Here is a 12,148-nt window from a genome sequence, read left to right as displayed (position 1 = left end):
CAGGATCCCCCTTCCCAGCTCTGACACCACAGAGGCTTGCCTGTGTCCCTGTTCCCATTCCTGTTCCTATTACTATTTGCCCCCTTAGCAAAACATCATTCCAATTCCCTACCCCCATTCCCCTTCCCCTTCCCCACAGTACTTACTGACTGACTGCAGACTATATAGTAAAACTGGAGTTCTGCTTAGCTATACCTTAACCAAGCATTTTACTGAAATGTAACTAACCAATCCTAACACATTGTAACATGATTATCTAACCAATTATACCCCAACACCTTAATTTACCTTAGTGTACACCCAACAATTTAATTATACAGCAGACAGAAACAGTCATAGAACCAGACAGAGATTATGCAGACAAGCAATAGGAAAGTGGGGACTACAGTGATAGAACAACACAGAAATGAGGATTTCACACCCCAGCTATTGATCAGTGAGTTGTTGCCAGACAGGTAATAAAAATAAAAATAGGTAATAATTGGAGCTATACCAATCTCTTAGAACTGGAAGGGACCTTGAAAGGTCATCAAGTCCAGCCCCCTGCCTTCACTAGTGGGACCAATTTTGCCCCAGATCCTTGAGTGACCCTCAAGGATTGAGCTCACAACCCTGGGTTTAGCAGGCCAATGCTCAAACCACTGAGCTATCTGCCCCCAATGCTATCATGGTAGAGGTTGTGGGTGCTGGTTGCTTAACTGTCTGGGAAGGATTTTGAGGTTCACCATTACTGTCTCAGAATACCAGCACCCATCTTTTGTTCACTTAAAACACAAGCAGGGAGATTACAACACCACAGAACTCATGGAGCTCCAGGAAACGTGTAACTTTAGGTCCGGGTGAGTGTGTCTAAAAATCAGCTGTGCTGTAGAAGGTTTCTAGGAGTTGAAAGAGATGTGCCACCTCGACCTCCCTAAAGAGTTCATCAACTATTAACAAAAACGAGGGCTCATAAGTCAGAGTCTTTGTAGCAGGAGGATGGCGCACTGGTCTAAAGTGCCAGTTTTAAGACTCTTTTCTCCTATCTCTTGGGTGTTCTGGTCTCTGCATAGAGACGTGGTTTCAAACCCCACTCCTGACATGACCATCTGGAGAAAATAACCTCACTTCAATCTCCTGTGCAACAATAGAACCCCATTTGCTTAGCTTTTCTATTCCAGTAGTTGTGGGAGAAGCTCCAAACCAGGGGGAAACAGGGCCTGTTCTCTCGACCGATCAATTTTTGTCTTTCTTCATTCCAAGCCCTTTCCTCAGATACATCCGTATTTCCCACACTATTTTGTTTAATGTTCTTTGCTTTTATGAAACTTTAGGGTCATCATTTAATTGCCACACAACTGTACTTATGAAGTAAAGTGAAACACAATATTTTTTGGATATTCTTGCAGAAGAGTTTTGTTTTCTGACCTGGAATTGAACAGGGGCTGCCCGAGGGGGACAATGCTGCTCCCTTTTCTTGGCTCATCCAAAAAACATAAGTTTGTGGTGCCCTTTGTTTCCCTGTTCTTCAAACACCTGTCGGGGTGGCCTAGGGATACTTGGCCCTGACTCTTGGCTAGCCAACTACAAAAGCAATTTCTCCTCCCTTGGTATTCACATCTCAACTGCTAGAAGAGGGCCTCATGCTCCCTGATTGAACTAACCTCCTTAGCTCTAGACTGATTCTTGCCTGCATATTTATACCTGCCTCTGCAAATTTCTGCCACATGCGTCTGACGAAGTGGGTATTCACCCATGAAAGCTTATGCTCCAATATGTCTGTTACTCTGTAAGGTGCCACAGGACTCTCTGTCTTTTTGAGGCGAGTGCAGCTTGCTTGGGATGGTGCTGACGATGGATAGAAAAAAGGCTGGAGTCAATGACTGATGAGACCACAGAAGGGGAAGGGGAATGGCAGCCCCATAGAAGGTCCTGGGTGCTCAGATGCCCCCGTTATTGCACCCTGGCCTGTTGTAGAGAGAGAAAAGACACCGAGGGACCCAGCCCCCCTACAGTGATGCCATGGACAAGAACCTGGTTGGGAGTGGGGTGAAGGTTCCCTCTGGGCAAAGGGGAGCTGAAATCCCTCAATGTCATGGAATTTAAGTAATGCAAGCTTAAAACCATGCACAGGTCTGGGCTGAGGTGCATCAGCAGAAGGTTGGGCTGGACAGGGGTGGCAGATTTGTATAATTTTTGGTGGTGCCCAGAATGGAACCAAGTCCTGCCCCACACCCCACACACATTTGCCTAAGGCTCTGGGAGGGAGTTTGGGTGAGGGAGGGAGAGGGGTTGGGCTCTGGGAGAGAGTTTGGGTGCAGGGTCTGGGTTCAGTCAGGGGGTTGAGGTGCAGGAGGGTGTGTGGGGAGCAGGGTCTTGGAAGGAATTTGGGTGTGGGGTGCAGGTTGCTTTTGGGAGATGCCTGAGGTAAATGTTGCACCCTTCACCATCTCCTGCACCCCCAACCCCCTGCCCCAACCCAGACCCCATACCCCTCTGGCAGCAGCCCCTAAGCGGGAGGGCCGGGGGTGTCTCTACGCACCGCTGCCCGCAGACTCCACCCTTGCAGCTCCCATTGCCACAGTTGACAGAGTTGGCACGCAGGAGGAGCAGCGTAGAGACCCCTCCCACCCCAGGGGCCGAAGGGCGTGCCAGCCGTTCCAGGAGTGGTGTGCCACACGCAGCGAGGGCGGGCAGGAAAGTGCCTTAGTCCCCTTGTGCTGCTGGCGGTGGTGGCGGGGGTCCCCAGGCCCTTTTAAATTGCCCAGGGGCGGCAGGCAGGACCAGGGAGCGGGACACTCCCAAGGGCGTAACGTTGCTTTGCACAAGGATAAATCTTGGAACAGGAAACAAATGAAATGGCGGCAGAACCTAAGGAATTAAAAGCCTCCGGATTCTTGTGTGTGCACTGACTCCAAACGGAAACTGTAATTTGACTCGCTTTGTGTCTGCGGCTGCTAAAATATCAAGGCAAAATCATTCCAATGAGTGTGACCCTGGGTTTGAGGAGGCTTTGGTCTTATTAAAATATAACTAGCATATTACACTTGTGTTTTTAAAGGTGGCTTCCCCAAGCAATATCAAGTTGTTCTTCCCACAGCTGGCTGATGGGGGCAGCAGGGGATCTCCCCAATCTGGGGGAATCTCTCTGGGACCCACTGTGAGATCTCCATCCTTTCTCCCCCTAACCACACACACCACTCCCCACCCCATTATCAGTGTTTTGGAGCGACCCCTCCCTCCCTTTATGGGATACAGACTCTGTGACAGAGACTGACTGGGACTCCTCTCTGCGTGGCCCCAGTGGGGAAGGAAAGTGACTGGCGGGGGTGGGGGCGGCGGAGATGGGCAGAAGGAGTCAAATGGGGCTAAACGAGAATTGAGGAGATTTTCTTCCTGTTAAAATGTCATGGAGTCTCATGGCTGAAAAGCCGCATCTTGAGTTAGGTTTGATGCATCAACCTTTCAATTACCAGGCAAAGATGTGACCCAGAGACTGATAACTGCCTGCTTCCCAGCTTTGTCTAAGAAGCACCTGCACTGGTGCAACTGGTTAGTGCAAATGGGGAAACTGCTGGGGTCATGAATTCAAGCCTTATCTGGCGCCCTGGTTTCTATTACCTGTGTAGTTTCCCCAACTTGCTTTGCTTAATTCACATGGAAAGTGCCCTACTAGGAAAAGGAGAGTAAGTTCTAAAATGTGGAAGTAGGTGCACAGCTTGGAAATATCCCCCCTGTGCTGCCATTAGTTCCAGTAGATTGTTCACTGGCAGCATGAATTGATTTCTTTGCTGCTGTGAAAGCTGCCAGGAAAAGTCTCTGGTCACCAGAGCTCCCTGCGTCTTCCAGCACATTCCTGGCTCTTTCCCTGCCCCAGTCACGGCTGTAGAAGGGTCCTATATGCACTGAGCCTAAAGTTTTCCAAGCCTTCTCAGTGCAGTTGGCAGCGTGTCAGTCTCATATTCTGAAGGCCTTAAGTTCAAACCTCAGAGAAAATGATTTTTTTACTCCCGGCTTCAGATTTTCTACAGGAAATCAGAGAAAAACTAGAGAAGAGTGGTTTCTAGACACCCTCCCACCCATCTCACAAACACACACACAGACACTTTTCTAGGGCATTAACTTTTCCTTCTCTGTGGAGTTTCTATTCTCCACAAAGCAAAATAAAACAAAAACATGCAAGTCTAAGCCTAATACAGATAAAAATCTCATCCTCAGAGATCTTCCAAAAAGCTTCTTTTGCAGACTAGACTTATTTCTAGTCTAGGCCCAATCTTTTCATCTGGTATAGTCCTTGTTCCAGCTCAGGTGGTAGCTAAGGGATTTCTCATGACTGTAAAAGCAACAAAGAATCCTGTGGCACCTTATAGACTAACAGACGTTTTGCAGCATGAGCTTTCGTGGGTGAATACCCACTTCTTCGGATGCAAGTGGTGGAAATTTTCCACCACTTGCATCCGAAGAAGTGGGTATTCACCCACGAAAGCTCATGCTGCAAAACGTCTGTTAGTCTATAAGGTGCCACAGGATTCTTTGTTGCTTTTACAGATCCAGACTAACACGGCTACCCCTCTGATACTTGACACCATGCAAGGCACTGCATTTAGCCGTATGGAGTGGAAATCCATCAACCTCATGAAGAAACTTGCACAAATACAGACAGACATCATCTTCCTTTCCAAATGCAAATGGATGGACATCATACCAAATGGACTAAAGGTAAAAAATCCACTGCTATCTACATACTACACAGACCACAGTGAGAGATTATGCCATACTCTATCAAAGAAACTGAGGAACCACCTGATCAGCCTCCTATACAGCAAACAGGAAAACATCAAAAAAGAGCTCTCCAACCTGGAGACTCTCATCAATAACCAAACTTCCATACAAACGGACTTCACTAAAATAAGACAGGAGATCTACATCACTCACTTCACCTCTCTACAAAGGAAAAAGGACTGTAAGCTGTCTAAACTCCTACCTGCCACATGGGGCCACAACCGTGGTACCCCTAACCCACCCAGCAATATCATCAATCTATCCAACCACACACTCAGCCCAGAAGAAACGTCTGTCCTATCTCGGGGACTCTTTTTTTGCCCTGCCACCCCACCAACATGATACAGTTCTGCGGCGATCTGGAAGCCTAGTTTCGCCGTCTCCGACTCAAAGAATACTTTCAGGACAACACTGAACAGCGCACTGATACACAGTTACCCTCCCACCAACAGCACAAAAAGAACTCCACATGGACTCCTCCTGAGGGTCGAAATGACAGTCTGGACCTATACATTGAATGCTTCCGCCGACGTGCACAGGCAGAAATTGTGGAAAAACAACATCGCTTGCCTCATAACCTAAGTCGTGCAGAACGCAATGCCATCCACAGCCTCAGAAACCATCCTGACATTATAATCAAAGAGGCTGATAAAGGAGGTGCTGTTGTCATCATGAACAGGTCTGACTACCAAAAGGAGGCCGCCAGACAACTCTCCAACACCAAATTCTACAGGCCACTTCCCTCAGATCCCACTGAGGAATACACTAAGGAACTGAACCATCTACTCAGGACACTCCCTACACTAACACCGGAACAAATCAACATACCCTTAGAGCCCCGACCAGGGCTATTCTATCTACTGCCCAAAATCCACAAACCTGGAAATCCTGGACGCCCCATCATCTCGGGCATTGGAACTCTCACTGAAGGACTGTCTGGATATGTGGACTCTCTACTCAGACCCTATGCCACCAGCACTCCCAGCTATCTCCGTGACACCACTGATTTCCTGAGGAAACTACAATGCATTGGTGACCTTCCAGAAAACAACCATCCTGGCCACCATGGATGTAGAGGCTCTCTACACCAACATCCCACACGCTGATGGAATACAAGCTGTCAGGAACAGTATCCCTGATGATGCCACAGCACAATTGGTTGCTGAGCTCTGTGCCTTTATCCTCAGACACAACTATTTCAGATTTGATGACAATATATATCTCCAGATCAGTGGCACCGCTATGGGCACCCGCATGGCTCCACAATATGCCAATATTTTTATGGCTGACCTGGAACAACGCTTCCTCAGCTCCCGTCCACTCACGCCCCTTCTCTACCTATGCTACATTGATAGGGAAAATTTCCACCACTTGCATCCGAAGAAGTGGGTATTCACCCACGAAAGCTCATGCTGCAAAACGTCTGTTAGTCTATAAGGTGCCACAGGATTCTTTGTTGCTTTACAGATCCAGACTAACACGGCTACCCCTCTGATACTTGACTCATGACTGCAGCCACCTTTCTTCTGTTTCACCCCCTTATACAGCTTTGGTACAAGGCAGGAATCTTTCGTCTCTCTCCTGGGGAAAAGCCCCAGGTTTAAGATGGATTCCTGTACCAGGGGACATGGTCATATGTCCTGTGAGACCCCAAGCCTTCATTCTTCCTGGCCTGACTCACAGATGGTGCAGGACAGAGCCATCTCCAGTCAATTGTCCTGGTTAATGGGAGCCTTCAAGAGTCCAAACCACTATTAATGGCCCACACTTTGCATCATTACAACAGGACCTCCGAGTATAGTTCATATTATAGTTCTAGTTTCAGATACAAGAATGATCGGTTCATACAAATAGCATGAACACACTCAGTAGATTATAAGCTTTTTAATGATACTGTACAAGAGACCTTTTGCATGAAGCATATTCCAGTTACATTATATTCACACTCATTAGCATATTTTCATAAAATCACATGGAGTGCAATGTCACAGCAGGGAAAGGGTTTTACTGCGGCACCTGGGAGCAGTTGAGTTTCATGTTCAGGCTGTGGTATGAGTTCCTCCAGGTTTCTCGTAAGCACACAGGGACCTTAGCAGGTGCTCTCGATACAGGAATGGCCCAGACATGATAAAGTAATGGAGATTGCATTTCCCTTTTTTATTTTTGTATTTCCAATGACATCTCTGTTTGTGATTTTGTTTTGCTTTGTATAACTGTGTTTTCTCCTTATTTTGATATTTACCAGGCTAACTAACAGCTAATAACGCGAGACTTCCAAGCAGGGCCTGGGCGAGTGGAAAAGAACTGGAAGAGATGCTGTTTTTCGACCTTGTGTTAGATAAGAATAGAATGCAGACTGTAACAGAAATTGCTGAGAGAAGTAAGAGATCAGAAAGGAATATGTACAAACAAAATACAGTAATGAGCAACAACTGCATGTCACAAAAGGTATAAATGCTTGCCTTAACTGTTTATCTAACCGAGACCTACCTCAGGAGGGGAAACTCTGCCTGTGTATACTCTCCCGACTAACTGCAGTTGCTCAAAATAAACTGCATAATATAATAACATTTAACATCCCTGTGGTGGGAAGAACATTTCAACAGCCCAACACTGTGGCATTTAATTTAAAAAAGGGGAACTATGCAAAAATGAGGGGGTTAGTTAAACAGAAATTAAAAGGTCCAGTGACTAAAGTGAAATCCCTGCAAGCTGCATGGACGCTTTTTAAAGACACCATAATAGAGGACTGTAACGGGTTGGGACTCACCACCTGGCCCCTCCCACTGGTGACTCCGGGAATTAGCTCTGTCCAGTGGAGCGCCCCCTCCTGGTGGTGTCCCGTCCGTCGTTCTGCCCTCTGTTGCTGTCTCTGGACCCGCGTTGCTGCCTGCTCAGCGGCGTCCTCTTCGAGGCCACTGCTCTCTGGCAGTGCCCCATAGTCCATCTGCACCCCCTTCCGGGGGTCGGTGATCAGCAGTCCTACACCCCAGCCACTATGTCCAACCGCCCTCTGAGTCCAATCCCTCTTGTCAGGGATCTGGGGTAGTACAATGGCCACTCCCTACGGCCATTGGCTGGGTGTACTGCAAGGAGGAAGTGTGGGGGGGGACCCAGGCCCACCCTCTACTCTGGGTCCCGGCCCAGGGACCCTCTGGCCTCAGCCTCGCTGTCCTTCTCTCCCCTCCGCTGTCTGTTTCCCTGGGCCACTTCCCCTATGGCCCCTTCCCGCTAGGCCCTTCCCTTCAGGGCCTGCAGCCTGGCAGGCTACGGGCTCAAGCTCTCTAGCCTCCCCGAGCCCAGGCCCAGGCCAGCACTGCGCTGTCCGCGGTGCTAGTCTCCACCCTTGGAGACTGACCTTCCCCTCTCAAAGGCCAGGGACAGACTGACTGCTCCCTTCCTGCGCAGCCTTTATATATGTCTGAGCCTGGCCCTGATTGGCTGTCTCCAAACTGGGCCCTGATTGGCTCACAATAAGCCCTTTTCTGATTGGCTCCCTGTCTGCGCAGGCACCCTGGCCTGCCACAGCCCACTTTCACAGGGAGTGGGGCAGTCCGCCCCACTACACAGACCAACTTAAATGTATACTCCAAATTAAGAAACACAGTAAAAACTAAAAATGAGCCACCGGGGCTTAGCAACCATGTAAAAGAAGCAATGAGAGATAAAAAGGCATCTTTTAAAAAGTGGAAGTCAAACCCTAGTGAGGTAAATAGAAAGGAGCATAAGCACTGCCACATTAAGTGAAAAATTTAATAAGAAAAGCCAAAGAGGAGTTTGAAGAATGGCTAGCCAAAAACTCACAAGGTAATAAAATGTTTTTTAAGTATATCAGAAGCAGAAAGCCTGCTGAACAACCAGTGGGGCCCCTTGATGATCGACATACAAAAGGAGCGCTTAAAGATGATAAAGCCATTGAGAAACTAAATGGATTCTCTGTGTCAGTCTTCACGGCTGAGGATGTTAGGGAGATTCCCAAACCTGAGCTGGCTTTTGTAGGTGACAAATCTGAGGAACTGTCACAGATTGAAGTATCACTAAAAGAGGTTTTGGAATTCATTGTTAATGTTGAGTTTATCAAGTCACTGGGACCAGATGGCATTCACCCAAGAGTTCTGAAAGAACTCAAATGTGAAGTTGCAGAACTATTAACTATGGTTTGTAACCTGTCCTTTAAATCGGCTTCTGTACCCAATGACTGGAAGATAGCTAATGTAACGTCAATATTTAGAAAGCGCTCTAGAGGTGATCCCGGCAATTACAGACCAGTAAGTCTAACGTCAGTACTGGGAAATTAGTTGAAACAATAAATAGAATAAAATTGTCAGACACATAGAAGAACATAAATTGTTGGGCAAAAGTCAACATGGTTTCTGTAAAGGGAAATTGTATCTTACTAATCTATTAGAGTTCTTTGAAGGGATCAACAAACATGTGGACAAGGGGATCCGGTGGACATAGTGTACTTAGATTTCCAGAAAGCCTTTGACAAGGTCCTCACCAAAGGCTGTTACGTAAATTAAGTTGTCATGGGATAAAAGGAAGGTCCTTTCATGGATTGAGAACTGGTTAAAAGACAGGGAACAAAGGGTAGGAATAAATGGTAAATTCTCAGAATGGAGAGGGTAACTAGTGGTGTTCCCCAAGGGTCAGTCCGAGGACCAATCCTATTCACCTTATTCATAAATGATCTGGAGAAAGGGGTAAAAGTGAGGTGGCAAAGTTTGCAGATGACACTAAATTGCTCAAGATAGTTAAGACCAAACGAGACTGTGAAGAACTTAAAAAACAGCTCACAAAACTAAGTGACTGAACAACAAAATGGCAAATGAAATTTAATGTGGAAAAATGTAAAGTAATGCACATTGGAAAAAATAACCCCAATTATACATACAATATAATGGGGGCTAATTTAGCTACAACAAATCAGGAAAAGATCTTGAGTCATCATGGATAGTTCTCTGAAGATGTCCACGCAGTGTGCAGAGGCAATCAAAAAAGCAAACAGGATGTTAGGAATCATTAAAAAGGGGATAGAGAATAAGACGGAGGATATATTATTGCCCTTATATAGCTCCATGGTACGCCCACATCTTGAATACTACCTACAGATGTGGTCTCCTCATGTCAAAAAGATATACTGGCATTAGAAAGGTTCAGAGAAGGGCAATTAAAATGATTAGGGGTTTGGAACGGGTCCCATATGAGGAGAGATTAAAGAGGCTAGGACTTTTCAGCTTGGAAAAGAGGAGACTAAGGGGGAATATGATAGAGGTATATAAAATCATGAGTGATGTGGAGAAAGTAGATAAGGAAAAGATATTTACTTACTCCCATAATACAAGAACTAGGGGCCACCAAATGAAATTAATGGGTAGCAGGTTTAAAATAAATAAAAGGAAGTTCTTCACACAGCGCACAGTCAACTTGTGGAACTTCTTGCCTGAGGCGGTTGTGAAGGCTAGGACTATAACAGGGTTTAAAAGAGAACTGGATAAATTCATGGAGGTTAAGTCCATTAACGGCTATTAGCCAGGATGGGTAAGGAATGGTGTCCCTAGCCTGTTTGTCAGAGGGTGGAGATGGATGGCAGGAGAGAGATCACTTGATCATTACCTGTTAGGTTCACTCTCTGGGCTGCTTCTGCTCTACAACTATGATTGTCTTTTTACACCAAAATCACTAACTTGAGCAGCCAATTCCATGTACAATCCTAGTGGATGTAAGACACAGGTAGCTTTTGCCTCAGGGTAGCTTGTTGGCATCAACCCTCTCTCCCCGACCTGGAGCTGATGAACATTCCTGGCTGGAGGGACACATGCTCCTACAAGTCAAAAGGAAAGGAGTTGATAGAAAAGATCACAGAACTGACCCCAAAGAAGGGTGAGCTGCAAAAGGCAGAAGGAGGCAACTCATCTGGGGGAGCTGAGAGACCATGGTGAAGATGGTGCGAAGATCACTATACTGGTATTAACAAATGTGATTTAAATAAAAAAACAAAAACAAAAAAAAATCTTTGGCCAGCCCTAATCAAGGCATTTCTTACAGTTCTCTCCCGTTTGGATTTTCTGATATCTAATAGGGAATGACCTCTGATCGAAGCTTTTCCCAAATGCAGAGCATGTGCAGAGTCTCTCTCCACTGTGGATTCTATGATGTCTGACAAGGTCTGAGCATTCAATGAAGCTTTTCCCACACTCAGAGGATGTGTAGGGTCTCTCTTGTGTGGATTCTACGATGTGAGATAAGGTGTGAGTTTTGACTGAAGCTTTTCCCACACTCAGAGCACATGTAGGGTGTCTCTCTTGTGTGGATTCTCTGATGTATGATAAGGGTTGAGCTCCGATTGAAGCTTTTCCCGCATCCAGAGCATGTGTAGGGTTTCTCTCCAGTGTGGATTCTCTGATGTTTGATAAGGTCTGAGCTCCGATTGAAGCTTTTCCCACACTCAGAGCATGTGTAGGGCATCTCTCTCATGTGGATTCTCTGATGTGCGATAAGGTTTGAGCTCCGATTGAAGCTTTTCCCACACTCAGAGCATGTGTAGGCGTCTCTCGGTGTGGATTCTCCTGTGTGCGATAAGGGTAGAGCTCTGACTGAAGCTTTTCCCACTCAGAGCATGTGTAGGGCGTCTCTCCAGTGTGGATTCTATGATGTTTGATAAGGTCTGAGCTCCAATTGAAACTTTTCCCGCACTCAGAACATGTGTAGGGCGTCTCTCCAGTGTGGATTCTACGATGTGTGATAAGGTTTGAGCTGCAACTGAAGCTTTTCCCACATTCCGAGCATGTGTGGGGCTTCTCTCCTGTGTGGATTCTACGATGTTTGATAAGGTTTGAGTGCCATTTAAAGCTTTTCCGCACTCAGAGCATGTGTAGGGCGTCTCTCCTGTGTGGATTCTCCTGTGTGCGATAAGGGTAGAGCTCCGACTGAAGCCTTTCCACACTCAGAGCACATGTAGGGTCTCTCTCCTCTGTGGATTCTCTGATGTGTGAAAAGGTCTGAGCTCTCATTGAAGCTTTCCCCACACTCATGCCATGTGTAACGTGTCTCTTCAAGTTGATTCTCTTGTGTGTAATAAGGTCTGAGAGGCTACTGAAGTTTTCTTCTGGCCTCTGCTCAGTCTCACAGGCTTTTGCTTTTCTGGGAGTGCACAACTCCCGGAAACATTCCCTTTGGGTCTTCCTGATAACATCCCATGTGGTTCTACTTGCTCAGCTTCTTCCTGCTGGGGTGTCTCCTCATTCTCACTCGCCATCCCATCACCTGATGGGAGACAGAGAGAATCCAGACATAGGTCACTCCTGTGCCTGAGAAAAGGAAGTCTCAGAGACAGGAATTTAAAAAGGGATGAACAAACCAAAATGTGTGTGGGAGATCAAACCTA

The 12,148-nt window shown here is 46.6% G+C and overlaps 1 pseudogene; it reads right to left on the bottom strand.

The window, feature by feature from the left end:
- Nucleotides 1-11,718, bottom strand: part of LOC120375375 — a 58,097-nt pseudogene extending 46,379 nt beyond the window's left edge.
- Between the last annotated feature and the right edge of the window lie 430 nt (nucleotides 11,719-12,148).

Source organism: Mauremys reevesii, linkage group 12 (assembly GCF_016161935.1).
Source record: "Mauremys reevesii isolate NIE-2019 linkage group 12, ASM1616193v1, whole genome shotgun sequence".
Taxonomy (NCBI): Eukaryota; Metazoa; Chordata; order Testudines; family Geoemydidae; genus Mauremys; species Mauremys reevesii.
The sequence above is the reverse complement of the archived record's forward strand: the minus strand, read 5'-3'. Positions and strand labels throughout refer to the sequence as shown.